Raw genomic sequence first — 10216 nt, 5'->3', positions numbered from 1 at the left:
CTAAAAATACAAAAAAGTTAGCTGGGCGTGTTGGCGGGCGCCTGTAGTCCCAGCTACTTGGGAGGCTGAGACAGGAGAATCGCTTGAACCTGGGAGGTGGAGGTGGCAGTGAGCGGAGAAATTGCATCACAGCACTCCAGCCTGGGTGACAGAGCAAGACTCTATCTCAAAAAAAAAAAAAAAAAAAAAAAGTAAAAGTGACTAGATATCATGAGGGCTGGCTTCATGGGTGTGCAAACATTGCAGTCCTATGGGACCCTGTGCCCAGAAGAATCCTGTACTTGGGCTTTCATATTCTTTGGTCACTGTCTTAAAATTCTTAATAATTTTATCTTTGAATTTGCACTTTGTAAGTGAAGTCTGTTGTGTCAATGGTGTGTACACCAGGGACATGGAGCCTGGATTCATGCTCAGTACTGCCCCAGGCCAACTCCCTGCCTTACTGGGCCAGGTTCTCAGCTGTCCCCAATGGACTCCCTCACCCACCCACTGCCCACCTCTGCTGGGTGCCCCAGGCCCCCTCTCCACCCTCACCCAATGGCCTCCCCTCCACCCGATGCCTCTCCACTGTGGGTTGGGGTGGCCGGCACATGCGAAAGTGAGATGCCTGACCCGACTTCCCCAGCCCTGACTTGGACAAAGCACCTGAGTCGGTGGCTGATGGGAGGGGAAAGGAGAACCTGCAGCCGGTGGGTCCCCGAGCAGTGCCCCCACGGGCTGGGTGCCTGCGAGGATCTGCACTGGTGGGATTCCCTATGCCTGAGGGAGCACAGCAGTAAGTAGCAAATTAAAAACAGCATGACAGGCTGCAGTTGAAAGGGAAGCACTTCCTATTTGAGCACCTCTGATGGCATTTTTTCCTGCATTTGGAACATGTTCATTTTGATTCCTCACTGGGCTCCACGGATTACTGGTCGTCATGGTCGGCATTTTGCTGATATTCTGTAGCCCTCTCTGCCGTAGGGAATTTCTCACTGGCCAGCTTCCCCCAACAGGTTTCTTTGATTCTTCTCAAGTCGCCATAGACCCTTCTCATCTCCCTCTTTTCCTGTCCTGTTCACCCCTTCAATCCTTCTTCCTAGCCCCAAACTCCAAATTACCTCATGCTACTGTGCAGAATTCTCTAACACTCTGTTTCCACTTTCCATCTTCCAGATCGAGTTCCTAAAACCTAACTTTTCACGACCAAATGACCTACTAAAAGTGTTTTTGTGAAACAAAAAACAGGTTATTCCCCGAGAGAAATTCTACTACCAGCTTTTTTGGTGGCTTTTGTTGTTGTTTCCAGTAGCAGGCTTTTTTTCTCTCCATTGTGTATACATAAATCGCCAATTACTTGTCAACAGCATTTACCAAGTTGTGTTCCCTGGAAGATTAGTGCCATAAAACAGCCCAGAAAAGAAAAGGGTTTTACAGCCAGTAAGTTTGGGAAACATCAAATACTCTGCTTCCCTCCCCTCCCACTCTTTTTTGTAGATTTCTATGTCACATTAGCGTATTAAGGAAATTGGTTTGATTTTATTTTAAATAGCATTTTGCAATTTATTTGTCAATGGACCCCTTTTTGTCAAGTAACAGCTACTAACTGTCCACTTTGAAAGCATTGCCTTAGAGCCAAGATCGGCAAACTTTTTCTGATAAGGGCCAGATGGTAAATATTTTAGGCTTTCTGTGCCACTGCTGACCTCTGTTCTTGTAGCTCAAAAGCAACCATAGACGATACATAAATGAACGAGTGCGGCTGTGTTCCTATAAAATTTTATTTATGAACACTGGAATTTGAATTTCATATCATTTTCACTTGTCACGAAATAGTCTTCTTTGAATTTTTTTTTTGTCCAACTATTTAAAAATGTAAAAAAACATTCTTAGCTCAAGAGACAAACGAAAACAGGTGGTGGGCTAGACTTGGCTGGGAGGCAATATTTTGACAATCTCTGACTTAGAGGAAGACGGAGGAAAAAAAGTTACTCATAAGCACAAGTTGAATACCATTTCTCTACCTTAAATATTATTGATTATGATTTTTTTCAATTGATTATATCTTACTACCTCTGGGCTATTAAAAGAAAAAAAAGCATTGTTACCCCTTGAGGCTCAGATGGTTTCAACTCCTATGATTAGCTGATACTTAAGCTCTTGGTGGTAAATACTTAATTATCTCATGTCTGCAACTATTTCAGCACACACCCTCCTGTTCCAAGCAGGTTAGCTCTCCATATGTGAGTCGCTGCAAGCATTACTTGTTGGGAAGAATCTGGATGCAGAACTAGCCATGTTCTTTAAGCTCTTCCCAGTTGCTTGTTTTGAGATAGATACACTCCCCTAGAGCCCAACACCAGACCCAAAGAACTAAACCACAAAGCAGACACCCACGTGCTTTAGAGAATAACTAACTCATTCCCAGTCTTTTCATAATTACACCCACATACACATGTTCTTGACTTCATGGCACATCCCATTTTCCTCTTATAAATACATGGGGTTTTAAGCCAAAATTGATTAAAATTGATTTTCTGAAAGGTTTATTGTTAACATAATCCCCTAAGATAGCTGGAGATAACGTTGGGAGTTGTAAAAACTCAGTTTATAATCACATTGAATGACATACACTTTAAGGCCCTGAAGTATGTTTCTGTTTTGTCTCTTTTTAAATTCTTATACAGTGGGTATGTGACAGGAATAGAATCAAATGAAGAGGAAATTACAGGGCAGCAACTTTGGACAATAGTGAAAAGGAAAGATGCATTGCTTGCTTTAGTGTTCCTGTGACCACTTTATCCTAGAAGCAGAAATTAAGTGGCAGAGAGTCACCTGTGAGTGTGACTAATGCCATCAATTCCAGGAGAACAAGAAAAAAAAAGCCTTCTGTCCCAACTGAGAGAGCAACAAAGCCATTTTAAGAAACCAGCATAAAAACATGAACAAAATCTTAAATGAGGGATGTCTCCTCAACCACCTTGTGGAGGAAACGAAGGCGGGCCACCCACACTCAGTTAATAAAGTCTCAAAGGTGGGCTTGTTAGGGGACTGAGAACCAGGAAGGTGGCAGTGGGTGGGTGGGTGGGTGGCTGGTGACACTCAGTCGTTTTTAGGCAACTCCAAGCATGTGTTTTTGCTGATCTGTGGAAAGCTATATGAGGGAACACATCAAAGCAATACTCCAGGAGGTAAGCCATTGGTATTGTCCATGTCTAAAATCTCCGTAAATACTTTATCACCCGATTCCCTGTTTACGTTTGACATCACACTCTTAGAATAATAACATCTGCAGCACAGCTAGAGCCAGTGGCTGGCGGGTGAGGGAGAGCATCTGGTGGCTAGTCAGAACACATAGACTGTCGCCTTAGCCAAGCCATTGACCTACTGGGTGAGCTTGAATTTCCCCCTTTAAGTCCATCTTCTGCCATCATCCTTACCAGATGCTTATTAACACACCAAGGCCTTGTAGTCCAGTGATTAAGAACATGGGCTGGCTGGGCATAGTGGCTCATGCCTGTAATCCCAGCACTTTGGGAGGCCGGGGCAGGCAGATCACAAGGTCAGGAGTTCGAGGCCGGCCTGGCCAATATGGTGAAACCCCTGTCTCTACTAAAAATACAAAAATTAGCTGGGCGTGGTGGCGCATGCCTGTAGTCCCAGCTACTCGGGAGGCTGAGGCAGGAGAATCACTTGAACCTAGGAGGTGGAGGTTGCAGTGAGCCGAGATTGCGCCACTGCACTCCAGCCTGGGTGACAGAGTGAGACTCCATCTCAAAAATAAATAATAAAAAAAGAACATGGGCTATAAAGTCAGACTGCATTCAAATCTTATCTCTTTTACCTACAAGCTGGGAAATCTTCTTCATGTTACTTAGTACATATTAATATCTGTGTTGGTTTACCTCATCTATAAGTACTTGACAAACGTTAGTGACTATTGGGTGCAGGGGCTCACACCTGTAACCCAGCACTTTGGGAGGCTGAGATGGGAAGATTGCTTTGAGCCCAGGAATTTGAGGTTGCAGTGAGCCATGATCACACCACTGCACTCTAGCCTGAGTAACAGACTGGGACTCTGTCTCAAAACAAAAAAAAGTGCTAATGATTAATGTGAAGGTTAATGCCTAAATCCAACTGTGCATGGTGGCTCACACTTGTAATCCCAACACTTTGGGAGGCCAAGGTGGGAGGATCACTTGATGCCAGGAGTTCAAGACCAGCCTGGGCAACATAGCGAGGACCTCATCTCTTAAAAAAAAAAAAAAGAAGAAATGCCTAAATCCCCCAATCCCATCCCAAAGAGTGGGAAGGGAGCTAGGCCTAGCCCAGGTGGGATGGAAGGTCTAGGGACTTGAGGATCATAGCAGAGAACCCTCATCTGAAGCAACACTGACAACAAGGAGGAGGCAAAGCAAAGCAGGCAATAATTAGAAGTCAGTGCTTATTGAGAGTTTATGATGTTCCACACACTCCTTTTTTTTTAAAAAATTGATACAGAATAGTTGTGCATATTTATGGGGTACATGTGATATTTTGATGCAAGCATACAGTGTGTAATAATCAAATCAGGGTAACTGGAATATCTATCACCTCAAACGTTCATTATTTCTTTGTGTTGGGAACATTCCAAATCTTCTCTTCTAACTATTTTTAAATATACAATAAATTATTCTTAACTATAGTAATCCTATTGTGCTATTGAATACTACAGTTTATTTCTTCTATCCAATTGTATTTTTGTACTCATTAATCAACCCGTCTTTATGCTCCTCTACCCCCATTACCCTTCAAAGTGTCTGGTAACCACCATTCTACTCACTACCTCCATGAGATCAACTTTTTTTGCTCCCACATATGAGTGACAACATGTAATATTTGTCTTTCTACAGCCACTACTTTTGTGGTGTGATATTATATGCACAGAACAACCCAATGAGTGTTGTTATTCTTATTTGCTCCATTCTGTACATGAGTAAACCACGGCTTAAAGAGGTCAGGTAAATTGTTTAAGGTCCCAGAGCTAGCAAGGGCAGAACCAATAATTCAACCCAGTTTCCTTGGCTCTAAAGTACATTCACTTAAACACTGCACAAGCTAAGTATCAAAAGACCAGGAGATGGGGAGTTATTGCTTAATGGGTACAGAGTTTCCCTTTGCAGTGATGAAGAAATTCTGGGCCTGGAAAGTGGCTCACACCTGTAATCCCAGCACTTTGGGAGGCCAAGGCTGGTAGATCACCTGAGGTCAGGAGTTCAAGACCAGCCTGGTCAACATGATGAAACCCTGTCTCTACTAAAAATACAAAATTAGCCGGGCGTGGTGGTGCATGTCTGTAAACTCAGCTACTTGGGAGGCTGAGGCAGGAGAATTGCTTGAACTCAGGAGGCGGAGGTTGCAGTGAGCCAAGAGTGCACCATTGCACTCCAGACTGGGCAACAAGAGTGAAACTCAGTCTCAAAAAAAAGAGAAAGAAATTCTTGAAGTAGTTGTGTTGCTTACACGACATTGTGAATGTACTTAATGCCACTGAATTGTCCACTTTAAAATGGTTAAAATGAATTACCAGGCATGGTGGTGCACGCCTATAGTTCCAGCTACTTGGGAGGCTGAGGTGGGAGGATCACTTGAGCCCAGGAGCTCAAGGCTGTAGTGAGCTGTGATTGCACCACTGCACTTCAGCCTGGGCAACAGAGCAAGACTGTCTCAAAAAAATAAAAAATTGGCCAGGCATGGTGGCACATGCCTGTAATCCCAGCACTTTGGGAGGCCGAGGTGGGCGGATCACTTGATGTCAGGAGTTGGAGACCAGCCTGGCCAACATGGCAAAACCTTGTCTCTACTAAAAATTAGAAAAAAAAAAAAAAAATTAGGCCAGGAGTGGTGGCTCACACCTGTAATCTTGGCACTTTGGGAGGCCGAGGCGGGTGGATTGCTGGAGCTCAGGAGTTGGAGACCAGCCTGGGCAACACAGTAAAACCCTGTCTCTACTAAAATAGAAAAATTAGCTGGGTGTGGTAGTGCGTGCCTATAGTCCCAGCTACTCAGGAGGCTGAGGCAGGAGAATCACTTGAACCTGGAAGAGGGAGGTCGCAGTGAGCCAAGATCGCGCCACTGCACTCCAGCCTGGGCGACAAAGCAAGACTCCGTCTCAAAAAAAAAAAAAATTAGCCAGGTGTGGTGGTGGGCACCTGTAATCCCAGCTACTTTGGGAGGCTGAGGCAGAAGGATGGCTTGAACCCAGAAGGCAGAGGTTACAGTGAGCTAAGATCATGCCACTGCACTCCAGCCTGGGCAACAGAGTAAGACTCTGTCTCAAAAAAATAAAATAAAAATAAAAATAATGGTTAAAATGGTAAATTATATATTAAGTATATTTTATCCCTTCCACACATACAAAATGCCAGAAGACAGGCTGAAAGTTCCCCTCAATTCCAAGAGGTTAAAGAGAGCTTTGGAAGTCAAGGACCAAACTAGGCATTAGTGATTGAGAAAAACAAAAGCTAGAATGGACTTTTGTCCATTCCTTGCAAAAAAGATAGTTTGTAAAACATGGTCAATAATAAACTTGAGCTTATTCCTTGAAGAAAGCATTTTGCACCCTTGGAAGCCCACAGGCACAAAGACACCACTATCATGGGCCTTTCCTAGGATTTCATAGAGAAAACGTATTTTAAAAGCCAGAGAACTACCAAAGGGGACAAGCCTACCTTTTAAATAAAAAAAAAAAAACTGAATCAATCCAGTAAGGGCTGTGTTTGTTGGACAATATTTCTTTCTTGTATAATTAAGACTTGGAATACAAAATGTGCTCACCAAATAATGAAGAAAGTGAAATAAATGTGTGAAAGAGCCAGGAAAATGGAATAGACGATGCCTCGATAAATCCCTTGGGAGAGATTCATGATAAGCAGGTTATTTCCAGGCATAAAACAGTCTGTAAAACAAAGGTGCAGGATAAACACTGGTCCACTTTGTTAAGGAGGCTTGTGGAATAACCTAGGAAAAGTCAGAAACTCCGTGCAGGGTGGATGGGGATTGCCTGGTGGAACAGCACCTGAGCTTCTTGTTTTCTTCACAGAACAGCAGGAGAATCTTAAACAGCTCAGTGAGTGGGGATGGGCCACGGGGAAGGGCGGTGGTATCGCAGATGTTTTGCTTGGGCTCCCCTCTCCAGAGAGTGAAAACTGGATGAAGATGAAAATTAGTCTGGCAGGCCCAGACATGACTAACAATACTCCTACATCTCCATTCCACAAGGCATTTGGCTGGATCCCACAGAAGCTGGAAGTGGCCATTTTTCCCCTGGGGTAGTGGCTCCAATCCAATGCATTGATCATTCGTAGTTGCTAGAAGCCTGGGAGCTGATAATGAATCCGACTGGCTGATAAGAAGATGGTTCACTAGGCCAGGCTCATGCCTGTAATCCCAGCACTTTGGGAGGCTGAGGCAGGCGGATCATGAGGTCAGGAGTTCGAGACCAGCCTGACCAACATGGGGAAATCCTGTCTCTCTTAAAAATACAAAAAAATTGGCCAGGTGCGGTGGCTCATGCCTGTAATCCCAGCTCTCAGGGAGGCAGAGGCAGGAGGATAGCTTGAGCCCAGGAGTTCAAGACCTGCCAGGGCAATATAGCGAGACCTCGTTCTCCACAGAAAGGAAGAAAAAAAGAGACAAAAAAAAAAAGTGTAAAATACAAAAAATTAGCCAGGTGTGGTGGCACGTGCCTGTAATCCTAGCTACTCGGGAGGCTGAGACAGGAGAATCACTTGAACCTGGAAAGCAGAGGTTGCAGTGAGCCGAGATCCTGCCATTGCATTCCAGCCTGGGTGACAGAACAACACTCCATCTCAAAAAAAAAAAAAAAAAAAAAGACGGTTCACTGGACATTTTGTAGACATGTGTCCATGTGGCATTAAACTCTAGCCCACTGCCTCCCTATTGGCTTCTTTCTGGTGGTCAAGAGCCTATCTGAGGGTAAGGACTTGGAGAAAACCGTGTCTCCTCAGATGATGAAAGTCTCGGAAAGGGAAATGTTTATTCCTGGCAGTACTGCCCTTTTACCTGGGCAAGAGGTACCCTTTTCCTAGGCCCTATGCATTAAAAGTGCCCTCTCTGGCTCTCCACTGGCAGCCATCCTCCCTCAGAGTGATGTGCCTACTGCACGTCCAAGCCACTCTTCTAACATAACACTCCCAGAATTTCTTGTACAAGCAGCTCTGAGCCCACTTCCAGGGCCTGTGATGTCCTCTTCTCTGTGTCTGTCTTTTGGGTCTGTCCTTAGGAGGACAGACATCTGCATAAGTAGATGCTCCTAAAACCCAAGGGGTAGCCAAGTGGCAACTGTGGGGGAGGAGGTGCAACATACGGATGAAGCATGGACATGTGGGCTGAGGTGCCTACCCACATGCACACAAAGTCCTTCATGATGCAGATGAGACCAGGGTGTAAAGAGAAGGGAGTGGGCTGGGGAGCTGGGAAGGTACTCCCTGGTCTGCTGTGTCCCTGTGCAGAACCCTGAGGAGTCCAATAACTCTAAATTTGTAACTGACTTTCTAGGTTGTTATGAAGATATATGCATCAAGGTGGGAGGATATAACTTCATTAAGCAGCTTGCTGGTTTGGTGTATAACTTTCAAAGATGTGGCCAAATGGTATGTGGGCCTTCCTTCGTTCTCTTGTCCTAGGCCCTGCAGATGTGGGATGGCCTTGTTTCTAGGTTGCATCCCTTTCTTCCAGATGCCACTTCCCGATAGGAGGGTGGTCAGTTTGTTTGTCTTTCTCCCTCTTAGGCCTAAGAAGTAAAACACTCATCCCTGATTTGCAAAAACCTGCTGTTTATTCTTAGGGTTGAAACCATGAAAGCTAAACCATTAGTCTCCAAGTTAACTGAACAAGGCAAGAGAATACATACTTTCTCCAAGGAGTAAAAAACTGAGTCAAATCATACACCAGATAAAAGGTAATGAAAATTCCTGTTTTCCTTTGGGGTTGTGGCAGTTGATCTAGCAACAGGGGGAGGGAGGCCAGGCTTCTACCTATAGCTGGGAAGCAGCCCTGGCTTTTGCTTTTAGCTCTAGGGGGAGATGCTTGTGGAAAGCACCTGTTGGTTGGGAGCTCAAAGCATTTTCCTTTTTCTCTCCCTAGAGAACCTGCTGAGTGTCCTGGAGGAAATGGGAGGTAAACTGTTCAGAGTAAAAAGCCCAGCGAGGCTGTCTAAATGAGCACCAGCCCGGGTTACTTATGGTAGGGAGTTAGGATAAAATGTCTGGCACACCCTGAAGATTTGGAGGCAGGTTCGATAGCAAACTGCTGCCCTGAATATGCAGAGAGGGTGCCAGGTGAGGCTCCTTCTCATATTCCTCATAGTCCTGAAGTTTCACAAAACACAGGAAAGCATTCGGTGAGGTTATTGACATTTGTGATGGAGAGGGAGGGGGAGAAGCCAGTGATGAGTCTGGCTCAGCTGTCCTGAGGTTGGCTGGCACCCTCAGGATGGCAGTAAAGCTTGAGTCTAAAGAAGGTGGACTCCTGACTACTCTCAGCCTAGCACTGGGGAAGAGGCCCTGCTCCCGCAGAGGGCCAGACCTCTGAGAAGGGGGCAATTGTGCGACCCCAAGAGAGAGCACTGCCTTAAATGTTATACCCTAAACACCTGGCTTGCCCCACCCCAGGCCCAGCCCTGAGGCTGCCAGGTCCAGGGGGTGGTTCTAGGATTACTAGGCAGCTGAGCCACACGTGGGTTGGTTTTTCCTGTCTTGAGAGAAAAAAAGTCAAGCCTTCACAGAGAAGCAGTCCTCTGACGAGTGGACTGCCCCGACCTGGACGAAGGCCTGACTCCCTGGGAGATTTGGAGAGGGGCATCCATCCAGCCACAACCTTCCACTGACTCAAAGCCACTTTATTAAGCAGATCTCATCCCTGCCCTTAGCTGCCCTCGAATGCTCTCTCTCTTCTCTCCCCAGACCATGTGGTCCTGGACCCAGAAACTACCAGTGCTTACCTCCAAGAAGCAGAATGTAATCTGAGTGTAATGAACACAGGCATGAAGCTGTCTGTGCCTTCCAACCCACAGAGGTTCTCCTACTTCAGTGTGCTGGGGACTGTGGGATTCTCATCAGGCAGACACAACTGAGACGTGCAGGTGGCTTTTGGTGGCTGATGGAGGCTCAGCATGATCAAAGAATGCGTGAGTAGAAAAGAGTGGTTTAAACTAAAACCCAAGGAAGGCACCTCA

The sequence above is a fragment of the Pan troglodytes genome, chromosome 15, assembly GCF_028858775.2.
Source record: "Pan troglodytes isolate AG18354 chromosome 15, NHGRI_mPanTro3-v2.0_pri, whole genome shotgun sequence".
Classification (NCBI taxonomy): Eukaryota; Metazoa; Chordata; class Mammalia; order Primates; family Hominidae; genus Pan; species Pan troglodytes.
This window is presented reverse-complemented; position numbering follows the sequence as displayed.